Genomic DNA, 12500 nt, shown 5'->3' with positions numbered 1-12500 from the left:
TATTGAGCTCACAGTCAGATGAGAGGTTAATGAGTTCTTTCTAAGGGGAGAGAGAGAGAGGGGGAGAGAGTAGGAGAGGGAGAGAGGGAGAGAGTAGGAGAGGGAGAGAGAGAGAGAGTGAGGGAGAGAGGGAGAGAGAGAGAGAGAGTGAGAGAGATAGAGAGGGAGGGAGTGAGAGAGAGAGGGAGGGAGTGTGAGAGAGAGGGAGGGAGTGAGAGAGAGAGAGAGAGAGAGAGGGAGGGAGAGAGAGAGAGAGAGAGGGAGTGAGAGAAAGACAGCCATTCTCAGTGAGCAAAGCTGTGAAGGAAATCATGAGAGACAGACAATGAGAGGGAAGAAGAGGAAGAGAAAATGAAAGAGTGAGTGAGAGAAAGACAGACAGACACAGACGACAGCCACCTCACAACAGGAAATCCATGACTTGGTAAGAAATGCACAGGCAGAGCGACTAAATGAGCTTTGGAGCTTCGCCACAGAGAGGGACACCTCAACCTAACCCCTCTATCTCTCTCTCTCTTTGTCTGTCTCTCCATCTTACTCCTGCTCTCTCCCCATCTCTCTCTCTCCCCATCTCTCTCTCTCTCTCCATTTCTCTCTCTCCCCATCTCTCTCTCTCCATCTCTCTCTCTCCATCTCTCTATCTCCATTTCTCTCTCTATCTCCATCTCTCTCTCTCTCTCCATCTCTCTCTCCCTTACGAGGGCCCCACGGGCAACAAAAGCTCGGTGAACAGGAGGAGAGACAGCACAAAAGAAGGAGGGCTGTGACCCCGCCTGGAGACGAGGGTGTGTGTGTGTGTGTGTGTGTGTGTGTGTGTGTGTGTGTGTGTATGTGTGTGTGCGCAGGGTCAGGGGGTAAACTGAGAGCACAGGAGGCAGAGAGAGAGATGGGGGGGAGAAAGAGAGAGAGAGAGAGAGAGAAACAAAGAAGGAGAGAAATAGGGGGAGGGGAGAGGTGACTATGTTACCCTGAGGATTAGACGAGGGAAGAGAGACTTTTGCAAAAATCTTCTGCCTGAAAATGCAGACTCATACATGCGTACATACACACACACACACACACACACACACACACAGTCATACTCACATGCACACATTTATGCAGACATGAACATACACACAAATAAATACGCATATGTGCAGACTTACACACCTCTACACACACCTCCTTCCTCCCCCTGACGTTTCCTCGTCCTTCAGTGTTTCAGAATTAGGTGACAGAGTGGGCAACTACCTCCAAGTAGTGGGCAACACACACACACACACACACACACACACACACACACACACATCCAACCTATTCTTGTGTGTGTGTTTGTATGTGTGCATGTGTTTACCAGTAAGAGTTCATGGAGATGTAAAACTCTCAACTCTCTCTTTCCCAGATACTGGCTAACTATTACATACTCCAATATGCACAGCAAATACCACCCCCCCCCCCTCTCCCTCTCGTTCTCTTTCTCTCGTTAGTGATCAGCTCAAGCCTTCGTTCTCTCTCTCTTTCTCTCATGATCAGCTCTATCCTTCGTTCTCTCCCTCTTGTGCATCTCGCTCTCAGCTGACCGGCTCTCAACTCCAGTCGAGTCATCAGGAACCTTTAATGATTTAATAAACCTATGTACAACTCAGGCTCATCACACACTACACACACACACACACACACACACACTTCATGCTTGCCCCCACAGGTGGGAAGAAAAGCAAGGCCAATGATGTCACATCCTCTTGCACTCCTTCTTTGATGACTTCATGTTGTTCTCTCACACTCCCGCTTATTACTCTCCCACCATCATTTCCTCTCTGAGTGTGAGTGTGTGTGTGTGTGTGTGTGTGTGTGTGTGTGTGTGTGTGTGTGTTTGTGGGGGTGGCTCTCTTCCGTCCTTCCTGTTCCTGTGCCCCCAGCTTCCTAATATCCTCCCACTCTCTCCTTCCTTGCTGTCTCCTCTCTTCTTTCCGTTCCGCTATACTCTCTCTTACATTTCTTTTTCCTCTTCGCTCTCTATTCTCTCCATCCATCTCCTCTCTCTCTCTCTCTCTCTCTCCCCCTTCTTCTTCCTTTTTATTTCCTTCCCTCCCTCTCCTACTCGCTTTTCATCTCCATTGCTCATTACGTAACCTAGGTAACAACTGATCGTGAAAGGGACTTGGCTAGGTCTGATCTACACTAGTCATGCCATCTGTGTGTGTGTGTGTGTCTGTAATTATTGTGTGTAAATGAATGAGAGTGTGCGTGATTATGTCAGTGTCTGTGTGAGATTACAAGTATTGTATTATGGGTCGGTGTCTGTGTGTGTGTGTGAGATTAAGTGTGAGTGTGTATGTGTCTGTGTATGTCTATGTGTGTAATTGTGAGTGATTTTGTGTGTGAGTGTGTGCGTGTTGGTCAGTGTGTGTGTGTGTGTGTGTGTGTGTGTGTGTGTGTGTGTGTGTGTGTGTGTGTGAAGGTGACTGAGCAGACAGTGTGTACTCTACTGGCTGATGGCGGGTGATTGACGAGGCTGTAGCAGTGACAGATCGCCCAGCCAGCAGACTTACACACTTTACTGCCTCAGGCTAGACACACAGCATTTACCAGAAACAGTACTGACACACACACACAAACACAGACACACACACACACACACACAGCACTTGAACACAACCACTCATCCACACAAAGACAGAAGGGAGATAGACAAACAGACAGGCAGGCAGACACAGACACACACACACAATCAGCACTGGAACACAACCACTCATACACACTCTCTTGTTCCGCCTGTATCCTCTCCCTTGATCCATCTCTCCTCTTCTGTCGTTCGCCATCATCCCTCGTTCTTTCATGAGCACGGGAGCGGAAGTCCTGAGTGTTGAGCCGAGAGCACGGGGGCTCAGAGGACATCCAGGATGAGCCCTTATCTCCTCCTTCCCAAGATATATGAGCTGTCACACACACACACACACACACACACACACACACACACACACACACACACACACACACACACACACACACACAGGGGAGGTCACAAGGATACAACAGGAGGTTTTGTGCTGTAGAGATCATTGTAAATAACACCATGACTGTCCACCATCGATCGGCTGTGTATGTGTGTGATTAAAACACACACAATCACTTTTTGTTCTCTTTCCTCAAGTTCCTACTCACCGGCCGGACTGTTTTACACACACGCACACACACACACACACACACACACACACACACACACACACACACACACACACACACACACACACACACACACACACACACACACTCTCTTTCTCTCTCACTTTCTGTCTGTGTCTGTCTATCTCTCTCTCTCTCTGTCTGTCTATCGGTCTCCCTCTCTGTCTCTCTCTCTGTGTCTGTCTATCGGTCTCCCTCTCTCTGTGTCTGTCTATCGGTCTCCCCCTCTGTCTCTCTCTCTGTCTCTCTCTCTCTCTCTGTGTCTGTCTATCGGTCTCCCTCTCTCTGTGTCTGTCTATCTGTCTCTCTCTCTGTCTCCCCCTCCCTGGGTTGCAGTGGTCATTGTTGATCTTTATCAGCTCTGTAACAATGGCCACAGGATGAACCACATAGACACCCCCTCACATTCTGGGGCCCAGCGGAAGCACTGGAGTACTGGTGTGTGTGTGTGTGTGTGTGTGTGTGAGGGGGCCCTGTCTGCCCAGTACCACATCAGAGAACTATATCCCGGTTAGAGTCCTCTCTCTCTCTCTCTCTCTCTCTCTCTCTCTCTCTCTCTCTCTCTCTCTCTCTCTCCTCTCTCTCTCTCTCTCTCTCTCTCTCTCTCTCTCTCTCTCTCTCTCTCTCTCTCTCTCTCTCTCTCTCTCTCTCTCTCTCTCTCTCTCTCTCTCTCTCTCTCTCTCTCTCTCTCTCTCTCTCTCTCTCTCACCTTGCTTTTGTATATGGTGAGTCCTCTCTCTTCCTCTTTCTGTCATCTCTCTCTCCCTACCCTCAATCTCATATTCTCTCTATCCAGCTCGCGCTAGCAATCTGGCTTGTGTCCAAACCCACACAACATAAAGCACCTTTGTGTGACATGATGTCATACTCTGCACATACCCTATATGGAAACAAAGAGTGCTAGTGAGAGAGCGAAAGAGAGAGAGGGGGGGGGGAAGAAGAGAGGAAAAAAAGAACAGGGGAGCGAGAAAGAGAGGAGGAAAGAAAGCGAAGTGAAGGGAAGAGACAGGGAGAAAGGGCATAGGAGGAGATATAGATTGAGGAAAGACAGAGAGGAAAAGAGAGAGAGGGATAGAGAAAGACATTGAGAAATAAAGACATTTTTGTAGTCCAATATATAAAATCCAACTCAACACATGAACTGATGACTGATGACTAGGTAAAGCATGTTAGCAGCATGCCAAAGACACCAGCAGTCACACACAAGCTACTCAAACCAGACCACACCAGGCTTATCCAATCACACGCAGCCAGGAAGCATCTGACCAGGCTCGTCCAATCACGCGCAGACAGGAAGCACAGGGCAGTAAATCATTTTGCAGGTTCTCATTATTACCCATCATCACCGCGTTTAAGCCAGGAAGTATCTCTCTTTCACAAGAATGGACACACACACACACACACACACGCACACACGCACACACACACGCACACTCGCAACAACACAGACAAACAAACATATAGCCATTCATGCGCATACACCCACGAACACGCTGACACATGCAAATACACACACAGGCATTTACAAATAGACTGGTATCTGCAGTATTCTGCAGAGAAATCTGCAGTCACCACAAGTAACTGCATTCACACGTATTTCTAATCACACATACACACACTGATCCATGCACACACAAGCACCAACAAACATTAACACACACACACACACACACACACTTTGATCTTTCCACACACAGACAGATTTAAACCAACCTAACTTGACACAAGCACAAACACACGCAACAGTACCCCACTGTGACACACACTCACTCACACACACACACACACGGAGGCAGATCCATGTTACTGTGCAACAAAAGTCACTGTGTATACGAGTCCTCCCTAGACCTGACCACATTACGAGACGCTGTTTGCCCCAACCTGTCCACAGCCACTTACGAGGGTCATAAATCTGCCCCGTCACTCAGAACTCAACAGTCTTTGTGCAGAAATATGAGGCGGCACATGAACGACGTTTAAGACTCCAGACCCGGAACCTTCTGAGGTTCCTCAGGAGTACCAGGCACATAAAAGGAGGTTTCTTTTCTCTAAACGAGTGTGTGTGTGTGCGTGCGTGTGTGTCTGTGTGTCTGTGTGTCTGTGTGTGAGTGTGTGTGTGTGTGTGTTTGGGTGTGCGCTGAGAGATGGTAAACACCTGCAGGGAGTTTACTGAAGCCCAGCGAAGGCTGACACCACTGATTGGTGCTTTTTACCCCCCCCCCCCCCCTCTCCTGCTGCCATACGGGGGCTGGCGACAGCGCTGCACGTTTGATATTTTTTTCCCCGGCTTGCAAAGTGTAAATATTTAGCACAGCTGGTGCCTCCGGGTGCAGGGTGACCTCAGAGGTATGCACTGCCACCACTGTGGCGTTTGCCCCGTAACCCCTTCACTGCCGGGTGTGTGTGTGTGTGTGCGCGTGTGTGTGTGTGTGTGTGTGTGTTGGGGGGGGGGGGGGGGTGCATGGAGGCTTACCTGCCCAGCATGGTGGTCTCTGCCTGGGGAGGGGCAGGGAGCAGCCCGGTGGACCGGGGGAGACAGAGAGACAAACACAGCAGAGGGAGGGAGGACTCTGTAGGGACAGAAGAGGTTTGATGAAAAGCATTAGATGGACAAAATGAGAGGTCACATGCTTATGCTTACAGGCAGACGCTAAGAACTCTGGGTATTATTTAAGACTTGCCATTGCTTTAGCTGATGGTGACGATGACCATGGGGACAAAGGCTCGTGTGTCCAGTCATTCGAGCACAGAGGATTGCACTCTTGACTTTAACACTGATCGGTTGGGGGGAGGGAGCTCAAAGGAGTTGTTGCAAAGCAATCCGGACTTACCCTCTCCGAAAGCTGATTGGCCATTTGGTCTGCCACTCAGTTGCTCGAGAGACTCCATGATTGGTGGCCGTGATCCATGGACAAACTCTCTGACCTTGTGCTGTGGCTGCCCAGCCAGTTCATCAGCATTCATGTTTGGTTGCATTTCTCTGCAAACACAACAAAAGGCCAGTTAGTAGCTCAGGATAAGTGTTGGTGTATCCTGAATGAACCTAAAACAACACCCTGAAGTCCACCGACGTGTGTAACAAGGAATGGACTCAAATAGTCCTTGAAAGGGAATCGACATTGCTCACCAAACAGGCACACTTTGAGCAGAGAGCGCCCCCTTGAGGCAAAAACAAATATTTTTACTAAATCCTACCCAATATTTACTACAACCTAATCACAGCATGCACACATGCCTGGTAGTTCAATAATTAGAGAAAATTCAAGAAAAAAAACTTGTAAACTATTGATGTAGAACAAACCATAAACTGGTATATAAACAGAAGTGTCACTGCAATCTGTGATCACCTCAACATTATAACCATGGACTAAGGCCATGTCAAAGCTTAACATTGCACCAACTATGTTCAAGTCTACCTCCATCATGATAGAAAATTACAACTATGTTCACCTAGCTCGTGCAGATGGGTGTGAACACCCACCTGGTATCCTGGATCACTGACTACCTGACGGAGAGACCACAGTTTGTCAGGCTGAAAGACTGCGTATCTGAGACTGTGTTGTGCAGCACCGGCGCTCCACACAGTCCTGTTTACCCTGTACACATCAGACTTCACCTACAACACGGAGTCGTGCCACATCCAGAAGTTCTCTGATGACTCTGCTGTTGTGGGATGTATCAGGGATGGACAGGAGGGTGAGTACAGGAGCCTGGTGGACAACTTTGTGCAGTGGTGTAGGCATAACCACCTGCAGCTGAACACCACCAAGACCAAGGAGATGGTGGTGGATTTTAGGAGGTCTCAGCCCCCTCTGCTACCCGTCTCCGTCGGGGGTGTAAGTGTGGAGGTGGTCAACACCTACAAGTTCTTAGGAGTTCATCTGGACAGTAAACTGGACTGGTCAGCCAACATTGATGCAATCTAAAAGAAGGGACAGAGCCGGCTCTACTTCCTGAGGAGGCTGAGGTCCTTCAATGTCTGCAACAAACTCCTGCGCATGTTTTACCAGTCTGTTGTTGCCAGCCTCCTTTTTTATGCTGTGGTGTGCTGGGGAGGCAGCATAAAGAAGAGGGATGCAGGGCGACTAGACAGGCTGGTGAGAAAGGCAGGAACTGTTGTTGGCATCGAACTGGACTGCCTAACAACAGTGGCGGAGAGAAGGACCCCGAGTAGGCTGCTGACCATCTTGGACAATGACCACCACCCACTACACAGTACTCTTAACGGACAGAGGAGCATATTCAGTGGCAGACTCCTGTCACTGTCATGCTCATCGAACTGGCTGAGGAAGTCCTTTGTCCCCAGGGCCATACAGCTTTATAACGCCACGCAGAAGGGGAGGGGGAGGGAGATGGACTTATCTGCATGAGTCTACCTCAGTCTGCCCTTCTCTTCTCATCTCATTATATTCCATCCCACTGTCCATCTTTTTACTGGCTATACTAGCCCCTTGCACAGACTTGACTTTACTATTTATATCACTTTGCACTATCCTCACACACACAAGCACAAGTATAGAAAATGATAGAAAATTACAACTATGTTCACCTGATTGCAGTGATAGTGCAGTGATAGTGTTCATGTGCTTGTGTGGATAGTGCAAAGATAGAGATCTTTGCACTATCCACACAAGCACATGAACACTATCTCTCTGCACTCTTTGCACTACTTTCCTCGTGGACATCAACACTGTCACAATCAATGCACACTGTAATATAGGGCCATATCTATCCTGTATCTGTATACACCCCACTCCCTGTGAACATTTTCTCCCTATGTGTATTGTTTTTTACTGTAATTTATGTATGTATGTTTGTGAGTTAAGTGTATAAGCTACTGGATGACCTAAATTTCCCTCAGGATTAATAAAGTATCCATCTATCTCTCTATCTATCTACCTCTGAGCCTCAGCCGTGATCAGTTCAAAACTTCATCATTGACCATTTTAAATAAACTATGATCATTTCGAGTTATAACCTTCCGTAAAACCACAATCATGTCGAAGCTAAACCCTTGATTAAAAGTGAAACCACAATCATCTCAAAGTCACAAACATTTTCACAGTTACGACAATGACCCTTTCAAAGCTACAACCACTACAACCTCAAAGCTGAGGGGTAAATGGCTCCCCACGTCCCATCCCAAATATTGGTATTTTGTCGCCACCTAGTGGAAAACACATGTAAGGTCTTAACCATGGACTCTACAGTCAGCAACCACAGGTCTGGCTAACTTGCATTAACAGGTCGTCCAGGGGTTCACAAGTCCACCAGCATCACCAGAGCTAGATTTCCGAATTGTTTTCCAAATTGTATTTAATTCCAAGTTTTTTTTTTCACTCAAAGCCTACAACACCTTTCTAATCATTCAAACCAAATTCAAGTGTAATCCACACACTCTAGTTCCCTCAGAAGTGCTACAACCATCATATTGTGCATATTATATACTTTTTATACTAAACACCCATGCATACAATAATATAGTATTGATATATTACATATACACATATTGCTATATGCTATTATGTATTATGTACAATACTTAAATTGTTCTCTCCATCAATACAATGTACATACATAGTGAAATAAGTCCGGTCTCTCTTGGGTTTTAAACTATTGCAGACACATCATTGAGTCCGGGGCATGGCATTAAACTGCACCCGGGCAGATGGAGCTTGTGAGAGTGCATGACACAGCAATCTTCTAAGGGAAGGGAAACCCCGACAGAAAACCAACTGGTCCTCCAGGTTGGGGGTTGGGCTACAGGCCAATCACCTGTTCCCAGAAAGAACAAACATGACTACCGAATACTGAAACTGCAACTAGTCAGATGTTACGGCCTTGTGCGCCTCATGGCGTGGAGAGAACTTTAAAAAATGAATTAAATAAATAAATAAATAATTCTGTGTTTTCACACTGTGTTTTGTATTTGGCTCATATTTCACAGCTGGGTAAATAGCCCTAGTGAGCTCTTTAAATGGTGAGGGACCACAGAGTGGGCTAAAGGTAGTATTGGCAAACTTAAGGATACATTACCAAAACACATTACTCCATCTGTCAGAGAAATGGATCCTATCAAAACAATCAAACAACCGTGTTCTAATGAATACATGGAATAGCATTCAACTGCCATGGGACATTTTGACAGTACCAGAGAGCAAGACACATCAGAGGAGAGACCTCCGGTCTTTTCAGGTGTTATTGTCTATAGATGTGATGTAGTGTGTGTGTGTGTGTGTGTGTGTGTGTGTGTGTGTGTGCCAGCCATTAATTCATGCTCTGACAGTAGGTGGTTATAGTACAAAACTAGTTGTACTCATTTATGGTAGCCTTGGACATGTTCATAGACTCTGTGTTAGAGGATTGCAAATTGCTGGACTTAATAATAAGAACTCTAAGCAAATAGCTAAATACTGCTCTGTGTCAGCAATCATAGGCAGTCTGCATATATGGAGAAGGCGCTGCCATCTCTACCCCTGATATGACTGTATCCATCTACTGATTCACTTGGATGTAAATACTTGCACAGTGTTTGTGTTGTTGTGTGAGACATAATAGGCTCTTTATTAATATTTGGATACTGTGGTGTTGTAATCAGTATTGGTCATTCCAAATAAATGAATCAAATGTGTGACCGTCCAAGACATATGTAAGGACTAATGTTCCTAATGTTAGTCTCCTTCACTTGGCATCTGATGATCACTCCAGCCTCCAGCACAGTTGAAGTTAGACTGCTGTAAAGACTGATGAAACTGACTGGCACTGATAACATCCATTGGTAGCAGAAGTTTAAAAATACGTTTTCAGGCATTTGTCAGCATATAATCTGTCAGTGTCTCCCAACTGTCAACCGTGTCCATTAATATCACAACCTGGACAGTAGATGATGACTCGTGGTACACGTCCTAACAATCTCTTCCTCGTCCCATTTCATGTTAGAAGGCTCTGGAAAGCCACATATCAGTGGTGATGGAGCACCCTCTTGTGTTCGATATGGGTAATTACTCCTACTACGCAAGGGGGCGTGGACAGAGAGGAAAGAGAGAGGAGTGGAGGACGAAGAAAAAACAACACAGAAAAAAATTCAAACGTTCTTCCTGGAAATTCTATGAACCGCCACAACTTCACCACATGACATTTCAGAAAGAAAATGCGACACTCCTTCTCCACTACTACCAGGCCCGGATTTCATTCAATGGCCGCGATTACATCACAAATAATTATTTAAATATACGCCAACACACCAGGTTAACACCCAGATCTTACGCGGTGGTACAACACGAAAGCTTTAGCAGAATACGGATTAATAACAGATTTGACTGTGCGGGAGTCATTTAGTTAGCGAGAAAGCGTGGGCTTCTCCTATTAGCGACTGCAACGCATCAGCTCCCCTAACTCCTACTCGTTTCCCGTAAACCAAGAGTAACTGTATGAGCTCATCAGTTTCCTTAGAAGCTGCCAGGGAAGGCAAGTTTCTACAAATTAAACACTCATTCGACACAAGCATGCGAACTGAAGTCCGTCTGGCCTTCTACAAATCTCTGGCGCAGAGTAAGTTTAAATGAATGGCGAAAAGACGCTGTGCGTACATATTCAGAAGGGACTGGAGATTCATAATGGCAATTAATTAAGGCGATTAAGCAGGCAAAAAAAATGCATTAATTAATGCACGCACAAGAATGGATCGGGTTGACAAGATTCACTCGATCGTTCCAGCTTGTCTGGAAGCAAGCACATCCTGTAGTGTAAAGTACCTGTTATTGACGTGCTGGGTGCAGATGTAACGTTAAAAGTGTAAAAAGTGCTTTGCCGCCCGCTTACCTGCTGCCAAAAGCAGAGTGTGACTGGGAGGTGCCGTGCCCCTTCTCCATAACGTTAAATTGTCCAGTGATACATCCCAAAAGACGATTATGGTAGGCATTCTCCTCTTCCCACCAGAATGGACGCCTGGAGAGTCACGCAGCACGAGCGTGGTCATGTAAGAAGGTTTAATTATGCATTCCGAATCGATACGCATGTTTGAAATGACGGCGTGAGGATGCACTTCTACACACGCAGATACGTTATGAAACCGAAGCAAAGATGTGGCCGTCACAGAGGCTTGTCTCTGCCAATTCTTCTCCAAAACGTTTGCCATGTAGCTCAAAGACTATCAAAGAAATTGTCACACAATTGTTGTCTAAACGAACAGCCAGTGGTAAAGGACGAGGAAATCCACGCAAGCTGGACGAAACGTGTTCGCATGTCCAGGAGACATCGGGTGGCGTGTGGCTGCGCTGCAGCCGCTGGCCAGCGCTGGAAGAGCAGCGGAGATAGGATTTAAAATTGCGCAGTTTTTATTCCATCGCAGCGCAGGCACTCCGTTCTTCTTCTTCTTCTCTCCCTCCCCGCTTTTTCGGGCACTATCCTTTCCTCCTCCCTCTACTCTCTCTCACTTTTCTCTGGAAGTCTCTTCCCTCCCTCATGCAGGTTATTTTCGGTGGACGAGTCTTGGACTGAAGTGCCCCGCCTCCACACTCATAGGGAAAGCACAGGAGGCTGTGACTTACCAAAAAATTCCACCATTTCTTCATTCTTTCTGGGAAACAGTCGGGAATAATGCACGGCGACTTCCTCAGACGTAATCATTCATTGGGAACGAGGGGTCATCCACTTGTTACAAATGTATGTTGTGTAGAAACATAGTTGTTTCTCTGCATTGGTCCACCTACAGCCACCAACGACACATGGAATTCGCGTTTTGGAGAAGTGCACTAAAGACTGGCATCTGATAATTGTGTTTCTTGCCACGGAATGTTAGTTGACATTTTATATCCTCTAATTGAAAACACAGGCGGTTGTGCAGTTCTCGAGTGAAGCACATTCTCAAGCAGAGGTCAATGAAGGTGTGCTTTGAAGGACTTTTGAATACTCCCTGGTCCACATACTTAGATAGTGCTTTCAGGTGGGAGACTTGGCAAATTAATAGAACACTCAGAGGAATTTGTCCCCTAAATCTAAGATGAGATACACTCCCCCGCCCAAACACACTCACCATTTTTAAATCTTGAGGACTGGGCTTATTACAATGGGGCCTTGGGAGGCCTATTTGAATTTGAATTCGATGTGTTGCTATGAGCACGGCAACAAGCAGTTAGCGGTACACAGGCCAGCGGAGGAGCGCTACTTGTGCATAAAGAGACCCTTACTGTCTGAGGAAGTCTCTCTCTCTCTCTCTCTCTCTCTCATTGAGGACACAGCGAAGGAATGGATGAATGCGACTCTGAACAGCCTAACCCTTCCACCTCCCTCCCAGCCCTCTCCCCTCCGTTCTCATTCCTTCCTTCCTTCAG

General features: G+C 46.7%; 1 protein-coding gene across 1 annotated transcript in view; it reads right to left on the bottom strand.

The window, feature by feature from the left end:
- The window catches only part of kdm6ba (lysine (K)-specific demethylase 6B, a), a 92279-nt gene extending 80377 nt beyond the window's left edge, over nucleotides 1–11902 (bottom strand). The window contains exons 1-3 of the mRNA XM_042710390.1: nucleotides 10990–11902; nucleotides 6000–6148; nucleotides 5642–5738 (exon numbers count right to left, since the gene is read on the bottom strand). The gene's annotated coding sequence lies outside the window, so the exon portion shown is untranslated. The remainder of the gene's footprint in view (nucleotides 1–5641; nucleotides 5739–5999; nucleotides 6149–10989) is intronic.
- Nucleotides 11903–12500: the final 598 nt, after the last annotated feature.

Source organism: Clupea harengus, chromosome 18 (genome assembly GCF_900700415.2).
Source record: "Clupea harengus chromosome 18, Ch_v2.0.2, whole genome shotgun sequence".
NCBI lineage: Eukaryota > Metazoa > Chordata > Actinopteri > Clupeiformes > Clupeidae > Clupea > Clupea harengus.
This window is presented reverse-complemented; position numbering and strand designations above follow the sequence as displayed.